Below are 20,651 nucleotides of genomic sequence, written 5' to 3' on the forward strand. Positions count from 1 at the left end.
CGGCAGCAACCTGTTTGACTCTTATATGTACCTACTCGTCAATAAAGAGCCGTAGTTGATTTGAGCTAATGCCTGCAGAGCTCATTTTCATCTCATTAATAGCAGGGAACTATCAGTGCTTATCGACTCAGTGTGTGTGCTGAACAGGCAGTTTCATGCACGAACAAACGGCCCGGATGAGGCCAGCCTTGGAGGTGGTCATGTGTAGTGCTTCTGTCTTTGGCCCAGTGGTACTCTCTCTCTCTCTCTCTCTCTCTCTCTCTCTCTCTCTCTCTCTCTCACACACACACACACACAAACACACACACACACACAAACACTAACTGTAAAACTGGTCAAAGGTGTATGCATTGGGGGGTTAAAGACAGGACATGACATATTTACTATCACCACCCACCCCACTATCAAGGCTCAACATTCAGTATATTACTTGGTAAGGGGATAGATAGATAGATAGATAGATAGATAGATAGATAGATAGATAGATAGATAGATAGATAGATAGATAGATAGATAGATAGATAGATAGATAGATAGTTTTCCCACCTAAAACAAGCCAGTGATATGTTATTTGTCAGGTCTTTTAATAATTTTATAGCCTTCTCTAATGAATTCTTCAGGGAGTGGGGGGTTGAACCGCAAAAGCTCTTTGTCCCCACCTTCAAGACGCATCATCAGATGTTTACATCATTCAACATGGTTTTATCTTCTTTATGAGGCTTACATTCTTAACTGACAAATGGCCATCATTTTCCATCCATCCATCCATTATCTGTAAGCGCTTATCCAGTTCAGGGTCGCGGTGGGTCCAGAGCCTACCTGGAATCATTTTAGCTCAGTCATGCCCGAATTAAGACAAAGGGCTTCATCAATTTTCCATGCGTTTCATCTTGGGGTGGAGCGACTGCTGGGAAATGAGTGAACAAGCATGTTCATTTAGAATCACATGAAAGTCAGAGTAGTTCCTGTGTTGCTGCTTGTCCTAGTCGACTCCACCATGCTTCTGTTCACAATGCCGGCTTAAAAAGATTGCACAGGAGAGCAGTAAGATGGCAAGGTGAATTTTTGATAAGGTCAGCCGCACACAGACAGCACTAAGAAACATGGATCAACACACAAACCAATACGATGGGTCCTGCACCTACCTTGGCCATTGTTAAGAATCTTATGGTTGCTCTGAACAGTAAGAAAAAGCATGTATAATTGTTTATATGTGTGTTATGTTTCCTCTTCATTTGCTGGCACTGCAATCATTTTCTTCAATCATCTGTTTTTGGTAAAATACAAAACCCTGGCTCACAAAATGGAAAAAAAAACTAAGGATTTCTGTCCAAATTAATTCTGGTTTTTGCTCTGCTAGCCCCCGGCTGAGCCATGAGGAACGGCATCTGGATGTGTTTGGACGGTGGAGAGACCTCCAAATGTTGAAAAGCATGGAAAATGTTGAGGATGTTGCTCTATTTATGGTCCATAGGTGGCCACTATTGACTTATTTTTGCTGTTACAGATTACTTAAGTTGGAACCGACTCCAAATTCAGGAGGGCACTAACTGCGTTAAAGTAGACACAAACAGAAAGTGACAAAAACTAAACAGATTGAGTTACAAATGAGTTTCTACCGTAATTCATACAGTGAATCACAACTTACAAACAAGTTCAACTTCAGCCACCAACAAACATCGGGCTAATTTTATACTCGGACATACCGTTCCACCATTTGCAGAGCTTCTGAATGAACACCTTAGGTCCCCAGAATCGTATTTAAGTAATTAATGCCATAAATCACTAACCTAGTTCTTTTCTACAGCTTTTAAAATATCTTCCAAGTTTAACTATTCAAACCATGTATAACGATGCATGCTGAAGTCCCCAAGGCTATGAGCTGTATGTTGATTGATGCCCTCTCATTCAAATACAGCTTTACATTTATAAGCCTTTAAACCTCCACAGACTGTGATGAACATTATACATATGGCTACATCAGCGAGCAGCAAACAAACAAATGGACAGCTCTAACTCTCATCTACTGCCACAAGATCCCACAACCTGCCTGAGTGTGGATGAGGGGCCTAGTCACAGAGACGTACTCCATGAAATACTGAGTGTAGTCTTTGGTGGGAACATGCAGACACGTTAAATCAGCAGATTCATTACTTAAAACATTAAAAAATGTTTACAAAAAATATGGGAGCTGTAAAATAGCTAAAGACAATCTAAATACAGACATCTGATGATATATTTACTCATTGTTCAGAGTATTTCTGTTTAATATGAGCCGAAAAAGGAGTAACTTGTACGTAACTGGGATGTGGACTCAAAATCTGATCGGACATTCTGTTGAATCAAACATTAGAAAGACGGACTTCCACGATATGAAGAGATATATATATATAGGTCTATCACTCAGCTCTACCTTAAAGTCATGATGCTCCTTGATGAGACACGGGGTTAGACAGGAATGGAGGACATTTAATGCCTTCTATCTTTCTAAAGCCCAAGGCCTGCATCCCTCAGCCCACTGCCCAAGCTTCATTAGAGAGAAACACAGCCCCTGATTTAGACCCTAATTAGAGGAGAAAGTGGTCAGGCCCTGATGGCCGGGCTCGCGTAGGATGGCCAGAGGCTGTGAAGCTCTCGCTGCACGGTTCCATCGTTAGGCTATTACCACTCCATGAAAAACACAGAGACAGCTTCCCTCTCTAACACTGCCCACTCTCTCCTTATCCGCACCTTTGACACCTCAGTGAGAGGTCAAAGTCATCACAGTACGTCTGTGGGGCAGCGCGGAGTCCAGGCTGAATTAGTATAATGAGAACAATCTGTCCTTGCTCTTTAATCGTACAGGACGGGTATTTCCTCTGACTGTGGCGCTCTGACGCAGATGAAGGCGGCTGTTTCACTGCTTCGGAATCAATACGTTGATTAACCAATAAAATCAGCCGATATACACAAAATTAAAATCTGTTGTAAACATGCCTAGTCATCTCCTGTTGGTTCACCAGTAATGCAGTGGTTTCTGAGGTGGTATCCCAGTAAACATTTAGTTGTTGATTCAACGTTGAAATAACGTAATGACTGCCGTCTAATCAACGTTCTCTTAAGGTTGAAAATGAAAGTTGAAAAGACGTCCAAACACAGACATTGAAAAGACGACTATTAGACGTATTTTGGACATCCATTGACGTTATTAATTGGTCCCGAAATAAATTACTTGTATAAAACGCGTTTTAGACGTCCACTGACGTTATCGATTGGTCACCACTTAACTAACTTATTAAGATGGATTTTGGACGTCCATTGACGTTTAAAATATGTCCTTGACGGACAGACTACTTTTAGACCTATTTTGAACGTCCAGGAACGTTCCTTGTTTACTGGGATTTTCCTTAAAGATTACAATTCCACCTCCTGATGATGTACCTTGAAAAGCTAGCGACAATTTAAGGGCTAATCTCCTGCTAGCTGACTAATGCTATAGGATAGACTGGATATCTACATATACCTGTTATGACTGTTAAGAACATGTCTGTTGTTATTAGCCTCAATGTCAATGGTTACTAGACATCAAATGGTTATCGGTTTAATTGTAATCCACTGTAAAATAGTTCTGATGGTTAGCGTAACATCTTAGCGTTAATTACAGTGGTTAAATATTTCAATTACAGTGTCAACAACAATTAGGAACAGTATCCCAGTCTGGCTGCAGAAACATGCAGGCGAAAAAGAACAGGTTCTAGGCAGAATTACAAACCTGCCACCCGTTCCACCTTAAATGGCACTATAATTATATTCAAGTGCTTTTCCCCCTTCCACCTTAATTTGAGAATAACGTTAAGAGACTCTTTCTACTTAAAAGATGCTGGATAACTTTCTGTCATCAACGTAAGATTCCACCTTAAACTGTTCAATCGCATTTGCTTTGTGCACCAGCTGTTTAAATAAACATACCTCTTAAAACGGGATCTCAAACTCACATGATTTGTTTACCACTTTACGTAAGACAAAGAGAAAAACAAGACTGAGAGCTAATTGTTCATTTAGGTCTATTTTCGTTTAAACATTATTTAAATTAGTACACATCGCTGTTCATTTTTGTTGTTCAATTTTAAATATGCTGAAATGATTTGTGCGTATACGTATGTTTTGAACTAATGAGCACGTTTGAACAATACCATGACAATACTGGTAACCATGATCATTCGGTCCGCGATAATCGCAATATTACATTTGTATACTGTTTTATTTTAAGTGCAGTGTAGAATACCATTGGTTATAGCAGTGTCAGTAAAGATTACACAATCTTCATATCGCGACCAGTGTTTACAGCCTCTTTATCTATGGATTGTACAGACTGGGTACTATATTATAGGTTTTGAAATGTACAAACACCCTCAAGCCCTTTTATTAAAGTTTTGTCCAAGCAGAAAATTCCACTTCAATCTCAAAAATCTGTATCAGTGGCCACCCTGTCATATTCAGTAGGCCCTTTGCTTCTGACATCTAGCGAGGTGCTGAAGTGTTGTTCCTCCTTCAAGCCCTGCTGGTGTGAATGGAGCTGACGTTATTTTCAGAGACTGGTGAAGAAGGGAAACACCGAAAAACACCTTTGGAGCGAAGTGTCAGGAGCAGGAGCCTGCGGCAAACAGATTGATGAGCGACTTGAAGAAGGAGGACTGTGTGCGTGGGTGGCTGTGTTTGATGGGAATACGGAGAAGAGAGGTAGAAGCCCTTTCTCCGAGTATGGACCTGCTGCGGAGGCGGACGAGACTGGGTTCTCCCTGAGAGCTGGAGACTGGAGGAGAGGGGTAATAAGAGAGGGAGCAAGGTCTGAGGAGGCGGCGGCTCGGACAAAAAACAAAGCAGGACATCTAGGTCGAAAGGTACGGATGGCTGCCCTCCAAAAGGGTCGACTGTGTGCCGGCGAGCCCCAGCTCGTACCCCTTCTGTGATTAAAACCATGCAGTCAGGCCGCTCCGCTATTTTTAACTCCTAATGTATCACTGGTTACTCTTGCTTTGGATTAAAAAAAGAAAACAGCGCCTGCCAAATATCAGTAACCACAGGCTAAGTGCTTTGTCCTGTTCATCTCTTCTGCTGAAAATAACCCAGTGACCCACAACAAGTGCGCCTTTACAGGAGGAAACCAACTAAACGCAGTGACCATTTTTACAGTGAGATCCTGTTAATGTACAGTACAGAAATACAGTGAAGACCACTGTCAAAAGAAAGGGGTTAATATGACCTGACATTTCAGAAACACATGAATCACAATCACTGAATTCATATCGGAATCAGCAGATATCTTCATTAAAATACACTGAATACTGACAGATTTTAGGTTTGTCTGATATTTCAAGCTGATAGTTGATGATATAGTGATTGTATTCGGGAAAAGCAGGATGTTCTGATGAATTCTAGGCTTAAATATTGGAATTCTGCTCATTTTAATGTATAACTAGCTCCACAAATAATAATCATAATAATATCATATTACTCTAAAAACACCAGTCCAGACCCAGTCTATAGTTCATCCCTAAGAACAACACTAAAAATTCAAGATTAAAATGTATTTATTAGTTATTTGGTTATTTTCATTGCTTTTATTTTCTTATTTGTTTTTTATTTATTTATTTATTTATTTATTTATTTATTTGACAGTGCAGCATATATTTGTAGTAATGGTGTAAAATGAAATGCGGTGCTGAAAGCTTTAAAAGCTGTGTATTGTCCTGTGCTGCTCATCCTCGTTCAGTGTGTGTGTGTGTGTGTGTGTGTGAGCACGAGCTGCTCATAGGATTCACATCTTTCAGTTTGCTGCCGTGTTCCCGCGGAGGGAGGGGCGCCTACACAGCTCCCCCTACCGGAGACACACACACACACACGCACACACATACACACACATAGAGGGAAAGAGAGAGAGAGAGGGAGAGAGAGAGAGCGAGTGAAGGCAGTGAAAGTGTCAGAGCTCTTCTCTAGGGCTGTTTGCACTGCCACATATATTCAGTGACTGGACCGCGTCCTTTATTGTCACTTCAGCACACTATAAACTGAAGCTAAGCGTCTATTCTCGTGACCATGAGTCAACAGTGTTTGTGTCTATTTATCTGATCCAGCTGGTATGTTACACTCCATACGTTTGCAAATAAATAGCAAGAAACCCCCCGTGTATCCGTTAAATATCAGTGACTGATACTGATTTAAACTGAAACCACAATGAAAAAATAAACCCAGTAAACAAGGGACGTCCCTGGACGTTCAAAATAGGTTTAAAAGTAGTCTGTCCGTCAAGGACATATTTTAAACGTCAGTGGACGTCCAAAACGCGTTTTATACACGTAATTTATTTCGGGACCAATTAATAACGTCAATGGACGTCCAAAACACGTCTAATAGTCGTCTTTTCAATGTCTGTGATTGGACGTCTCTTCAACTTTCATTTTCAACCTTAAGAGAACGTTGATTAGACGGCAGTCATTACGTTATTTCAACGTTGAATCAACGGCTGAATGTTTACTGGGAACTGCACGCTGCAATTGTAATTAAACATTAATGAACCAATAAAAGTTATTAGTGCCTTTAGGGAAAATGTAACTTATGGAGACTTAAAAAGCAACAACGCGTATTTCATAATCTGTGTGTGTTATATTTATTATTATTTATGATTCTGTTTCAGAAACTGACCATTTGGCGTCATTTTGTCCTGTTCTTACAACTGCCACAATGTAGATAGAAGAAAATGCACTTAAATAAAATAATACATGGACAGGAGTCAGATTGCTCTAAAGAACCATTGCCCTAAAGCACAGCACCGAGCAGAGGGCTTCCACAGCGTGTCCATCGGAGCCAAACCAGCCCCCGAACTACTCCACTGGATCAGCATTCAGCAGAGAACACACACGTCCCACAAGTTCTTCATGTGTCCATTTAAAGGTCATTAGTGGACAAGAGAGGGTGAAGACTCCGTGCTCGAAATTAAAGGGTGGGTGGATGGGGTGGGGGCGAGGAGCGAGGGACAGGACAGCAGAGCGTTCCGTCCCCCGACGCCTGTTCATTCATATTCATATTCGATTATGGCGTAAAATGGAGTCAGGTTTTCTTTGTACCGTCTTAATCTCCGGTCTGTTGCCCACCGTAGACGCGGCAGGAGTGGGAAAACATGAGGAGAAAACCCAGAGAAAACACAAAACTGAACGAAACTGTTGCACGCTAAGTTTAATATGCCAGTATTCATACGTTCGGGGGGGAAATGAGAAATCCCGCCTTTTTCTCTCAGCAAAAAAAACAGGCAGCTAACCCCGAGCAAACTTAGCCCAGTTCAGCCACAACATTCCCGCTGTAAACTCACGGTAAACATAGAGAACACTGTCTGCTGAAAAAGGGCTGGAAAAGTGAGGTTATTTGACCCGTAAAAATAACAGAACCCTTCATGGGGGTTGTTACACGGAGCCAATTACAACAGGTTTTCTGTCCACAACCGTTGGAAGTAGGGAAATAACCGTTACGCGTTCAAACGGTTCTCTGAGTGATAGCCAAATTATTTATCACGTTTCTGTCGTCACACTGCTTTAGTAAAGAACCCCTGAAGAACCACGGTTCTATATAGAAGCCAAAACCCTTGAAAAACCGTTTGTTCGGGGTGTAGTCCACCAGGGTGAGGTGAAGCTGGTTTTAACCGAGCTCCCTAATTTGCCCTATTAGCCCCGTAAAGAACTGCTGCATCATTTAAGGTGGCACGGAGGAATACGCGCAAGAACCCGAGGAAAAGGACGCTCCGCTAACTTCGGCTACGTCAGGGATGAAAACTGAAGACATGTTTACCTCATAAAAGTTGCCTCTGTCCATCTCCTGCTCACAGTCCGAATCCCAAAAGCTCCAGCTGCCCACCAACTTGTCCAGAAAGAGAAATACGTCCCGCGTTCATCCTTCCGGAGAGCCGCGCGCGCCTTACCGACTGACCGCGAGCGCGCGCGCGCGTGAGTGTGTGCGTGTGTGTGAGTGTGTGCGTGTGTGTGTGTGTGTGTAAATGCGTTAGTTTCCTCCCGCTGGATTTGAGGGGGCTTCCAACAACTGAGGAGAAAAGAATGACGTCCTTATTATTTCGCTTAGTGTATTCTTTCAGCGAAAAAAAACAATAATCCGCACGTGGAAGCAGTGGAGAGGGCGAGCGCGCGCGCTGTGACTCCCGCTTTTATTACTTCGGTGTTTTACACAGAGGCGCGCGAGCAGCACTGAGGAGGCAGAGAGGGTGGGCGCAATGAGTGAGGGACACTCTCTCTCTCTCTCTCTCTCTCTCTCTCTCTCTCTCTCTCTCTCTCTCTCCTCTCTCTTCCCTCTCTCTCTTACACACACGCGCGCAGTGTGTCTGTTATAGTTTGTGTATCTCTCTCTCTCTCTCTCGCTCTCTCTCTCTCTTTCTCTCTCTCTCTCGGGGATTGCTTGGTTGCTTTCTTTTGCCTTTGAGGCAGAACCTTACTTTCTCTGGCCTGTTAGACCCCTGTTCCCCTGTATACCTCTCTCTCTCTCTCTCTCTCTCTCTCTCTCTCTATCTCTATCTATCTCTCTGTCTTTATCTCTCTCTCTCCCTCTCTATCTCTCTCTCTCTCTTTAATGAGGCAGTTCAGAGTCAGGAGTCAGTGTTTGGACGTGTGTAAAGGGAGCATCTGAACAGAGAAGGAGCGAAAGAGAGACGGAACAGCAACGGCAGCGCCCCCTGGTGGGAGAGAGAGAAAGAGGTCGAGAGAGAGAGAGAGAGAGAATGCAAATGTTTAACTGTTGTTTATTGTTTGTTTGTTTGTTTGTTTAAACACAGGAACAATTCCATCACGAATCCCAGTTCATACGATGTTTCCCCGTAATGTTCACCTTCCAGCAGTGGCACTGCCTCATTGCTTCACCCCAATCAATCATCTGTGCTTTTCTATTAATAATTTGATATAAACCAAAGCGTGAAAAATAATGAAGGTTTATGCGTGTGTGAGTGTTCTTCAGATGTATACAAGTATCTTTAAGCTTGTGGAGTCGTCCACACACAGCTCTCCACAGACACGTGTCTCCGCCAGTGTACTGAGTGATGATGAAGCTGTAAAGTCAGAGTGAGTTTGAGATGGGCCAGGGCAGTGTGTTAATAACACTGGTGCAGATGGACCCTGCTGGGCTGGGCACGTGGGCGGCCACCTGCTCGCTCTGCTTCTACAGCACTGACCGCGTGGGAGGATCCTCAGTATAAAGCTTCTCACATTACACACACACACACACACACACACGGGAGCAGAGGTGAGGGTTCGGGTACTAATTACCTTTACTCACATCCATCTACTTTAGTGCATTTTTAATTGATTTGCAATCTCTTGAGTACATTTACATATCTTTATACTTACACCCTAAAAACAAAGGACCCTAGATGTTTAGATAGGAAAGGTACATCACACAATGTACCACAAAATTATGCCTTTGTATTTAACCCATCTGTGGCAGAGAAAAAACAGATGCTAGTGGCCTGGGGCAGTGAGTTCACACAAACCCACGGCCCAGGTTTGGGTTTAGTTGGGGGTTAGGTGCCTTGTTTAAAGACACATCACAGACACATGGATGTTGAGGGAGGAGACAGTGCTGTTCCTTCACTGACCCAATCCCTATTTGTCTAGCTGTTTGAGGGGATGGAACTGATGACCACGCCTTCTCTAACCCTTAGACTACGGCTGCCGTCAAACCCTCAGCATATGTTTAGGCCCAGTGCCTGTATCTCTTTTGGCCCAGTGCTCTTTATAGAACACATCAAACCTCAATGTGCTACATTAAGGAGACCTAAGAAAAGGTAACTAAGGTCCAAGTTGAGTGTCCTGGGGTCGCTAGAGGTCACAATATGGGCAAAGATGGAGTGACATTTTTTTTTTAACAGAGACACCCTTGCCCTTGGCAAGGCTAACCTCAATGAGCTAATTAGCTTGCCATGCACATTTCCCAAGACCTGAGGAACATAAGGCAGTTTCTTAAAAGTCTCAGTGAGCAAATAAAGGGCTTTAGGAACATAGAAAAAAATACAGGGCACACTGCAGTTCTGCCTTTGTCCGGCTGGTTCTAGCGTGTTTGTTATTATGTTGCTGTTCACCATAATTACATTGATCTGCAGATTTAAAAAAAATAATAAAAAAAGCTTTGGACTGCTGTCAGATTGTTGAGAAAATCTCAGAGTGTGCAGTGCCTAATGAGTAAATGCTACCTGCCAGTGGCAGTTTTATTTCACCTGGTTCATAACAAAATTTCATTCATACATTGTCTATAAGCGCGTATCCAGTTCAAAATGTTAAAACCAAGCACACCATTGTTTTTTTTCTTGTGAAATTCCCCATAAGTTTAATGTGGGGCGGCACGGTGGTGCAGCAGGTGGTGTCGCAGTCACACAGCTCCAGGGACCTGTAGGTTGTATGTTAGATTCCCGCTCCGGGTGACTGTCTGTGAGGAGTTGGTGTGTTCTCCCTGTGTCTGTGTGGGTTTCCTCCGGGTGCTCTGGTTTCCTCCCACAGTCCAAAAACACAAGTTGGTAGGTGGATTGGCGACTCAAATGTTTTTGGACTGTGGGAGGAAACAGGAACACCCGGAGGAAACCCACACAGACACAGGGAGAACACACCACACTCCTCACAGACTGACCCCTGGAGGAAACCCACGCAGACACAGGGAGAACACACCATACTCCTCACAGACAGTCACCCGGAGCCCGGAGAGATGTGTGACTGTGTTTCAGACCCAGGAAAGAGAATACAGTCATCATCATGAGCGTACATGTTGTTGTTGTAATGTGTCTGAGCCTTGTGTGGGGTGTTAATAAATAAAGCCATGGCTCTAAAAGTGCCTCATATCCCACCTCATACAACTGACTCCTGAACATTTATTCGGACAATTTCAGGCTTCACGGAGTGACTCTCAGCCCTGGACTTTCACTGTTATTGTCCTCTTAGCTCCTGCTTCTTTTCGTTTCGATTAAAGAACTTACATACTGTAACCTGAAATATTGCAATATGATATATTTTTTTGATCATATCGCCCAGTCAAATAAGAGAATGGTTACATCTGTGGAGTAAACACTGAAGTAAAAGTGTAAAAAGTAGAAGTACAAAAGTAACTTATAGAACTGCAGCGGAAGCTCTTCATATACCCAGCATCTATCTGCACATGGAGTGAAGTGTGGTAGGTGTTGTTCTTCGCATTTAGCTCTAAAAATGCTAAAGCTTCAAAGTGAGAGAAGTGAGAAACAGCAGAGCAACACAGGCACCGTCACGAGAACACAACGAAATAGACGAAAAGTGAAAAATAAATATCAAGGTTTAAATTATGACTAAGTGTAAAATAGACGACTTCTCTCACAGATGTATTTAAGCACCATTGTTGTGTAGCAGTGTACCATCACTCTCAGAAACAAAGCACTAGCTTAATATAATACCCATATTATCAGTAAATCTATTGTGTGTGTGTGTGTGTGTGTGTGTGTGTGTGTGTGTGTGTGTGTGTGTGCATTGAGCTAGGTATTTACAGTTTGAAAACTAGTATTACGTACCTAAGGTAAACACTCCCAGGGGTGGAATGTGAAGGTGTGTATGTTCATAACCTACAGCTGTAGCTACACACCCAGGTCACTATTACATTTTGACACCAAGGCCTTAAGTGTAAAAAAAAAAACATAAGCCCTACATGACATCAGTTATTTCCTTTGCTGCTTCTGTCCCTAAACCAACACACACACACACACACACAGGCTTCAGGCAGCAAGTCCCTGTCATCATGTCCAAGCTCACTTTATTTATTTGAGTTTTGCCCTCGGACAAGACCTCACAGCTGGGGAAATCTTCTCATCTCCGAGCTCTGAGAATCTGAGGAGCTTCCACAGCTCAAACAAATACTCCCTCGTTTTTTTTCTCTCTCTCTCTCTCTCTCTCTCTCTCTCTCTCTATTTTTTGTCCCACATGCTTTTCTTTCACACCACCTTCACTCTCTCTCTCTCCGTCTCTCAAATTAGTTTTCTTGTTTCCTTATCCTTGTTTTCATCTCTCTTTCTCTGCCTCTCTCTATCTCTCTGTCTATCAAGCTCTACACCCGCTTACTTTCCTCCTCTATCTTGACCTGACCTTGTTCTCTCTCTCTTCATCTTCTCTCCCCCTCCCTCACCTCTCTATCTTGCTTTATTCTGTGTCTCACTCTCGCTTTCTCTCTAACCCTGTCTCGTTCTCTTTCTCTCGCTTTGTCTTTCTGTCCTGAGCTCTCTCATTTCACCTCCTATCTCTGGCTTCTGTTCGCTCTTGCACTCGCTTTCTCTTTCTCTCAGACCCTCTGTTTCTATCTAAGTCTCAAGTTGTCTCGCTCACTCTTGCTTTCTGTCTTCTATCACTCTATTCACCCTAGTACTATTTCTCTCTCTCTCTTTCTCTCTCTTGCTCCCTCTCTCTCTCTCTCTCTCTTTCTCTCACTCACTCACTTTCTTTTCTTCCCTCTTTCTACCTTTCCCACTCTACTTTTGCTTTCACTCTCTACTTAGTCATCTCTTGCTCTCTCTTTCTCCCAAACACGCATTTAAACACACACACACACACACACACACACACACACACACACTCTACTACTTTAGATGATGGCAGTATAAATCCCATGGTGGTGATGTACTGTCAGGTAAAGCCCGGCGATTATTTTATTTTTTTAGTGTAATCAAATCCTCATGAAAAAAAAGAGGCACTGACGTTTTCCAGCTTCTTCATAAATGATATTTACTGCTGGCTGATGGTGCATTTTCTGAGCTGGAATTATCTACAGCGTAGGTAAAAGCACTCCTGCAGCGGTGGAGTAAATATGTCAGGAGGAAAGCATCTGTAGAAAAACAGCTGAACCAATGAAACTAAAATTCCCACCAAACAGAAGAGCCCCAGAACCCCAGTTTTTACCAATGCTTTCAGAGCAAACCCCTTCCTAGAAGGATAGGAAGATGACAGGCTATTCATTCATTCATCCATTCATTCATTCATCCTCTGTAACTGCTTCAGCGGTCGGTACCCTGAGTCATTTGGTGCAGGGGAGAGACACACCTAGACACACTCACCCAATTTTAAATTGTGGGAGGAGCACCCAGAGGAAACCCACACAGACTCAGGGAGAACACACCAGCTCCTCACAGTGAACAGTGGACAGTGAACCAAAGCGTGGTTTGAACAAAGGAACCCAGGACCATGGAGTGATGTGGTGGTGACGCCAGCAGCAGCAACACACTACTGTTGGTACCCTCCATTTCAGGAGAAATGGTGCATGTGGAAGTGTCCACACACTTTTGGCCACGAAGCCTGTGGCTGAATTCACAAAAGCTTTCCAAAGAGAAACTTATGAAGGATCTTAAGATAATGAATGTTCTCAAATGCAAATTTTCTCAAATATTGTCTCACAATAGTCTTCATTATTTAAAAAAAAATTCTCAAGACACTATTCATAGTTTTTTTCTTGTAAGGAATTTGAAATTAAGAATTTCATGCTGCATTTTACAGTTAATGAATGCCAAGAGCCACGATATTGAAAAAGACCATTGTCACCAGTTAATCAGTTAAATCCATGCAGCTGGGAGCAGAACGGATGAAAAGAATCAAACTAAGTGTTCAAAAATGTAAGAAACTAACAGCACTTTAAGAACAATCTCCGCTTTTAATCTTGTTAAAATAGAAATTATTGGTAGTAAATTCATTCATTTATTGTCTGTAACCCTTATCCAGTTCAGGGTCGTGGTGGGTCTGGAGCCTACCCGGAATCACTGGGCGCAAGGCAGGAACACACCCTGGAGGGGGCGCCAGTCCCTCACAAGGCGATACACACACACACACACACACATTTGATTTGCCAATCCACCTACCAACGTGCGTTTTGGGCTGTGGAAGGAAACCCACCAAACACCAAACTCCTCACAGACAGTCACCCGGAGCGGGAATCGAACCCACAACCTTCAGGTCCCTGGAGCTGTGTGACTGCAACACTACCTGCTGCACCACCATGTCGCCCTTGGTAGTAAATTATTTTGAACAATTATTTATTGGGGGGCGGCACGGAGGCTCCAGGGGCCTGGAGGTTGTGGGTTCGATTCCGGGTGACTGTCTGTGAGAAGTTGGTGTGTTCTCCCTGTGTCCGTGTGGGTTTCCTCCGGGTGCTCCAGTTTCCTCTCACGCTCCAAAAACACATGTTGGTAGGTGGATTGGCGACTCAAAAGTGTCCGTAGGTGTGAGGGTGTGTGTGTGTCTGTGTTGCTCTGTGAAGGACTGGTGCCCCCTCCAGGGTGTGTTCCCGCCTTGCGCCCAGTGATTCCAGGTAGGCTCTGGACCCACCGCGACCCTGAACTGGATAAGCACTTACAGATAATGAATGAATGAATGAACGAATTATTTATTGGTAGTAAATCATTTTAAAGAACATATTTGTTCTTAGAATTCTTCTTAAAAGTATGGTTAAGGAAAACATTTGACAATTTTTGAAGAGATTTTCAAAGAATAACTATATCTTAACTTTTACATTAAGGAATATCACATTGAAGAAGAAACTCTTTCCTTCTAAAAAGCCATAAGTTTTGGTACAACACTGGCATCATATGCACGAGTCTATACCTTACACCCTGAGCTCAGAGCTCTACCTCACTGTGCCACATGGCTGTGAAAGGAGCTCGAGTGCAGCGAAGCTTTATACCAGCCACACAAGCTGCACACACACAGAGCTGCCGTCATATGCATTACCCACCATTTTCAGCCATGATTTATTCACCACATGGCCAAACAGCCATAACTCTGCCACTGAAATATTCATAATGGAATAGAACGGGAGTTTTCTGGTTTTAGCCCAGGATATGGATACAGGTTTTTAAGCAGAGTTGAGCTATGCTTGAGAACATTTCAGCCAAAGGCGAGCTCTGTATCCCTGTGTCGGTCTCTCAGGGCAAGGGAGTTCCTGCAGCACAGTTTAATCTCAGCTGTTTTAGCCCTCTATACCAAAACACACACAAAACAAAGGGCATTATTTTTATTCTGAGAGCTGCTATCTCTAGAGTTGCCACCCATCCTGTAAAATATGGAATCGTCCTGCGTTTGAACACTAAAAAACATGTTCTGTATTGAACCGATACGATACGGGACACATTTTGTTCCGTGTTTTTGAGGCTACACTGTTAAGACGGATGGTTTGTTTGAGACCCATCACAGCTGCTGCTGTTTTTGAACACCTCAGTGTCACTGCTGTACAGAGACTAGTCCATGAACCAAAAATAACCAGCAAACAGTTTACAGTTACCACTGAGGAAGGAATAGAGGATGCCTGTGCAAACTGTGAGCAACAGATGAGCTAGGTTTCTGACTTTGCATCTACCAACAAGATAGGGGTGTCTAACAGAGCGGACACTGCATGGACACCGTGTTTAAAAACTCCAGCAATACTGCTGTGTCTGATCCACTTGCACCAGTTGACTATAGTCTGAAACTTTAGAAATACACCTATATGTGTATCTAAAGTATATGGTGAGTGGAGCAGATAAAATGGAGAATGAGTGTATAATATATGTCTTTTTATGTATGTGTCTTTTTAAAATGCTACGACATAATGGCAGGGTGGTCTCTGACTTAGATTCTATATATTTTTCCCTGCTGTCAGATTAACTAAGACACTGTTGGCTCTCTGTGTGCGTAAAGTTATGAGTGTGTTGAGCTGTCACACCCACACAAAGATGGCTGTGCTGACACAAACTGCAGCTTTCTTTATGCCACAACATCAGGCACAATTTTCAGAATAAAATTCATTAATTAATGGTTTAATGAAGTATGTAGATACCTTCAGAAAAAAAAATCAATTTCAAAATGAATAAAAACTCCTAACTACATAGACTTTTACATGAATATACACTGAGCGACTACTGGATAAGAATCACCTGGATAATAATGGGCTAGTCCGAATTTTTGGTTAATTACAGCCTGTGGACGTCAGGGAACAGACTCCACAAGGTGGTGAACCATCCTCCATAGGCAACTCGACCCATGGCTGCTGCAGCAGCTCTGTTAGCTGGCGGACATCTTGTGGACGAATATTCTATTCCAGCATATCCCAAACATGTTCAATTAGGTTGCAGTCAGGGGAATTTGGAGGCCAAGGCAGTGTGGAGAATTCATTGTTGTGTTCCTTTAACCATTCCTGAGTGATCTGAGCCTTATGACACAAGGCCTTGTCTTGACCAATGGTTTCTCCTGAAGATATGGGTGCAGATGGTCAGCAGCAGAACCGTCACAATTCACAGACTGTGGGAGGGTGACTAGAGATCCTAGGGCATACCCTAGAGATATCGCTCCCCAGACCATCATACCACCACCACCGCCGGCCTGTAGCACTCCAGCTTTGCAACCAGGAGATGTGGCTTTGTGTGGTTTCCACCAGATGCAGAACCGTCCATGGCCATGAGTCAACAGGTAACGTTGACTCCAATATTCCATGTGCCCAAGGTCCACTAAACCCTTTCATTGGCCCATGTGAGGTATTGGTTGCAATGATGGGTGGTCAACAGTGGCACAAATGTAGGCCTATGGCCGTTGTACCCTGGTCAATAAAGTATACATCCCATGGTCACGGCCAAAATTGGTTGCAGTTGCCTGGGTGAGCTACTCCACTGTGGCATGTCTTTGCTGCGATACCAGTCATGACATGCAATGCTTGTCTCCTGGATTGACCACATGTGGTCAGCCTCTGTGTGATCTTTGGCTGGATATCATTCTTAGTCCATCCATGGCATGAGAACAGCCCACAAGTGCAGCTGTCACTGAAGCACTGGTACCACACCTCCAGGCTCCAGGTACCTGTCCACAGTCAAAGTCTCTCAGTAGTCTTCGTTTAAATATTGCCTTCTGCTGTGAAGTGGACAGGTATATGAGAGACGATTGTGACCTAATCACCAATTGAGGGCACTATATCAGTGATCATAAACTACCTGCCAGATGTCCCCAGTCCAGTGTGAGTATACAAGCATGGCAAATGGCAGGACGATAGAAAATGCCGACCCATAAACACCCATCAACAAATAATTCTAGCTGCCTCAAAGTGTTTGCAAACCATTGCTCAACAAGGGGGAACTATTAACTCTTGGTTTTATGCCTCTTCCTGCCACCAAGTCTCAGGGCCATGCCTCATTCAGTAGGTGAAAGTGGTAGAAGAGAGCTTTGTCAGCCCAAACCTGGAAATAATAATAAATGTCACCCGGCTCCTTACAGCATCAACAGTGAAAGCTCCATCACATCCTCCATCATGGTCTGGTCTAGCTCCACAAACGCCCACCATAGAACTGAGCTACACAGTGCTGTCACTGTGTGCAGTCTTCCAACTGCCGAAGATATGCACAAACCAAGAGTGACGAGGAAATGTCAAGCGGATAGTCCTCTACCCCTCCCACTCAGGATGCTACTCCTTTCAAACAGGTCTCTGGAGAAAATGCATGTTAAAGCCAGAACTTTGACACTCCATGCATCCAGCAAAGTGGCAATTAATCCAGACCCATTGTAATCACTCCTCCACCACCACCTCTATTTAAACACCTGCAGGTCCATAATCAGTTTGACGTGTGACTGTATTTCTTTTTCTATCTACATTTTTTATACGCCTTTCCCACTCCATTTTCAGCTTTATATAGTGTCTGGTGAGTGGGTTCCTGGTGTAGCATTGTGCATTGTTATTGCCTCTTAATTAGCAGCCAATAAAAGTGAAGCATATGGACCCAACACTTTAATAACTTTCGTTTGTTTCTTCAATACTTATATTCCAATAAATCTCACCTATCCAAGAGATGAGGGAAGTATTAGGAAAAAGTCGCTTATTTAGTGCATGTGCACATTGACAGTGTCAATGTGGAGCCCCTACCAACCCACACGGTGTAAAATAAATCAATCCAGTTGGTTTTTGTGGGCTGCCTAAGTCATTAAACGTGATGAAACAAATGAATTTCATCAATTCATAAGAAATATTCCAATGAACTGTACATTACGGCCTTCTCAGAAGAGCAGATATGCTGCTATTACAGCAGCTAACGGACAAACTCAGCATCCTTTGTTTCAGAGGAAATGTCAGATGAGCAGATGTCCGCTAACGTTTGGTCATACAGTGTAATTGTCAGAGCTGGGATGTAACAGGGTTGGGATGTGCAAAGCCCATGCAGTTTATCAAGGCTGCCATGTTGTACAAACATCTCACTCTCTCTGGGTGGGTAGGATGGCTCTACCTTCCACTGCAACCCTCTACACAAGGGGCAAATGTTAACGAACATAAACATCAGGGAGTTAGGGTTCTCCTTCCAGTTGTGCTTCAAATCAGAGTCAGAGGAAGCATGTGCATGTCTTCACCCTCCCAGCTTGGCAGCACTAAGTGACGGAGCCAATATAGAAATCTGATATATGGCAAAATATATGTCACATGTTTGACTCATATCCAAATTATATATGTCAAATATGAACATGTATTTATTGAAACAGAGTATTTTGTTTAAAACAAAAAGGAACACTTGCTGTATTTTAAGCATTAATTAATATAGGTCAGCATTCATTCATTCATTTCCAGTAACCACTTCATCCTGTTCAGGAAGTCCACCCGGAATCACTGGGACAGTGACAGGAACACACCCTGAACATGGGGACAGTCCTTCACAGGGTATCACACATTCACCCAGTCACTTGCACACTCATGTATATGGGCAGTTTCACACAGTCACTCACACCTGTGCAGCTGTGGACAGTTTCACACATTCACACCTGCTGACAATTTCACACACTCACACGTATGTGTACTGCATTTATATCAGATTACTCTATGGAAGGGAGACCTGTTTAACGGCTAATGAAAATGCTAAAGAAGAAGCCTAATGCACATTAGAATAAAGAGCAGATTCCACAGAATGTATGGAGTAAGTCATCCTCTCAGTGCAGGTGCTTCCTCCCTGCTCCAGCTCCAGCTCACTCAGCACTACCACAGTTGTGAGATTCAGTGAGCTTTTACAGACAGAGGGAAACAGCTGCTCACAGCACTTATCTTACATTTGTAGGCTGCCTGTGATTATGCCAACATCTGGAGTGGCAATTTTTGACACATCTGTGTTTCGGTTACATCTAACTTCTCTAAGGGTCTCTGTCATCAAATAGCCATAGCAACAACAGGGGCAGGCACTCGAAAATGAGGTCAAAGTTTTCATTAGTGGACCTCGATTAATGTTCTTTTAGTCTACTTTTTCACAGCCTGCACGCTCCTGGCACGTAGGCTGTGTCCCAATTTTTAGATACCTCATTATGTTGTCTACTACACTGTAAAAAGTGGGACTGGGTAAATTAATATTTAGTTAAAAACTAATAGTAACTTGCACTTAATAAAAAGACTTCATGTAGTTTGAAATAAAATTGAGCTAAATTCAACAAATTTGAACAAAGTATTAATTGCAATTTACTCAGTTTTGGCTAAATAAAATTAGCTGGGATATGTTGAATAGAATTTATTTATATTTTTTGAGTAACACCAAAGATCCAGAAAATGCAATAGATTTTACTCATTGGGAGGTCTTTAATTTTAATCATACACTTCCGCCCAATGCATTTTGAAACTCGTGGACACCAGCATTGTTGGGTTCTGAACGTCCTCGGACTTCCCAAAGTGAACAGCTTTTAAATTATTAACAGCAAAAGAACAATTTTTATCTAAATCTGTGTATTTTGTTTGAGGCGCTCTTAAATGTGGGGACACGCAGTTCTAAGCTCCGCATTTTTAAGGTGGATCTGTGTGTTTGAGGGGGGGAAACGACAGTTGTTTGTATGTGGATGAAGTTTAACTTGTCTGTAAGTGTTTAATTCACTGATTGAATTCCCAGAGACACTCATGTGTAACTCGAGGTGTTTAGTTTGTAGCACTGTCGCTAATGCAGTTAGCCATCTCCGGAGTTTGGAGGCATTTCCACCTTAAGAGATCCGAAACCGCAAAACCATGGAGCAGGAATAGAGTAAACCTCGTTTCTGTTCGTTGTTTTCAACGTTTGGAGTTCTTTTCTCTGTCTAAAACAACACCAGATGCCTCTGCTATGTGCAGGGAGAGAGAGGCCTAGCGGGGAACTGAGGCGGTTTATTTACTAACACTGGTGCTTCGTAAAGACCGGTTTCGAGCACAGACTGGAGAGTTAGCTGAGGGTGAGGAACAACGTTTGATTAAAAAACTAAGTGTTTTTGTGATTACAATCCTGAAGTACGGTTTTAAGAAGCTGATGTTTTTCTTTCTGTAGTTTGAATGTTGTTTCATGTGTCTGTTGACGGTGTAATGAAGCCATGACACGACGCTCAGTCTCTGTCAGAGTCTACTTTCAAACGGTCATTGCAGCTCTAGCGCACTCTCACTTCACACACAGAGCTGCGTTTGAACACAGAGTTCAGCAAATTACAGCACACCACGAAATCAGAGGCAATGATTCGTCTGTTTACTAAACATTTAACATTTAACGTATTATGTTAGCATTCCATACTCAGTATATCTGAATGCATGTTTTCATAATATTGTGTAGGAACACCTATTGTTTTTATTTTTAATCTCTTTGGTTTTTTAAAAATCTATTTCCCAATCGCATTTTCTCTTTTCGCGCCATATAC

At 42.9% G+C, this 20,651-nt stretch overlaps 1 protein-coding gene across 4 annotated transcripts in view; it reads right to left on the minus strand.

Moving 5' to 3' along the window:
• adgrb1a (adhesion G protein-coupled receptor B1a) overlaps positions 1-8,179 on the minus strand; it is a 156,501-nt gene extending 148,322 nt beyond the window's left edge. For all 4 annotated transcript variants that reach the window (XM_066682711.1, XM_066682710.1, XM_066682709.1 and 1 more), the window contains exon 1: positions 7,819-8,179. The gene's annotated coding sequence lies outside the window, so the exon portion shown is untranslated. The remainder of the gene's footprint in view (positions 1-7,818) is intronic.
• Between the last annotated feature and the right edge of the window lie 12,472 nt (positions 8,180-20,651).

The sequence above is a fragment of the Hoplias malabaricus genome, chromosome 10, assembly GCF_029633855.1.
Source record: "Hoplias malabaricus isolate fHopMal1 chromosome 10, fHopMal1.hap1, whole genome shotgun sequence".
Classification (NCBI taxonomy): Eukaryota; Metazoa; Chordata; class Actinopteri; order Characiformes; family Erythrinidae; genus Hoplias; species Hoplias malabaricus.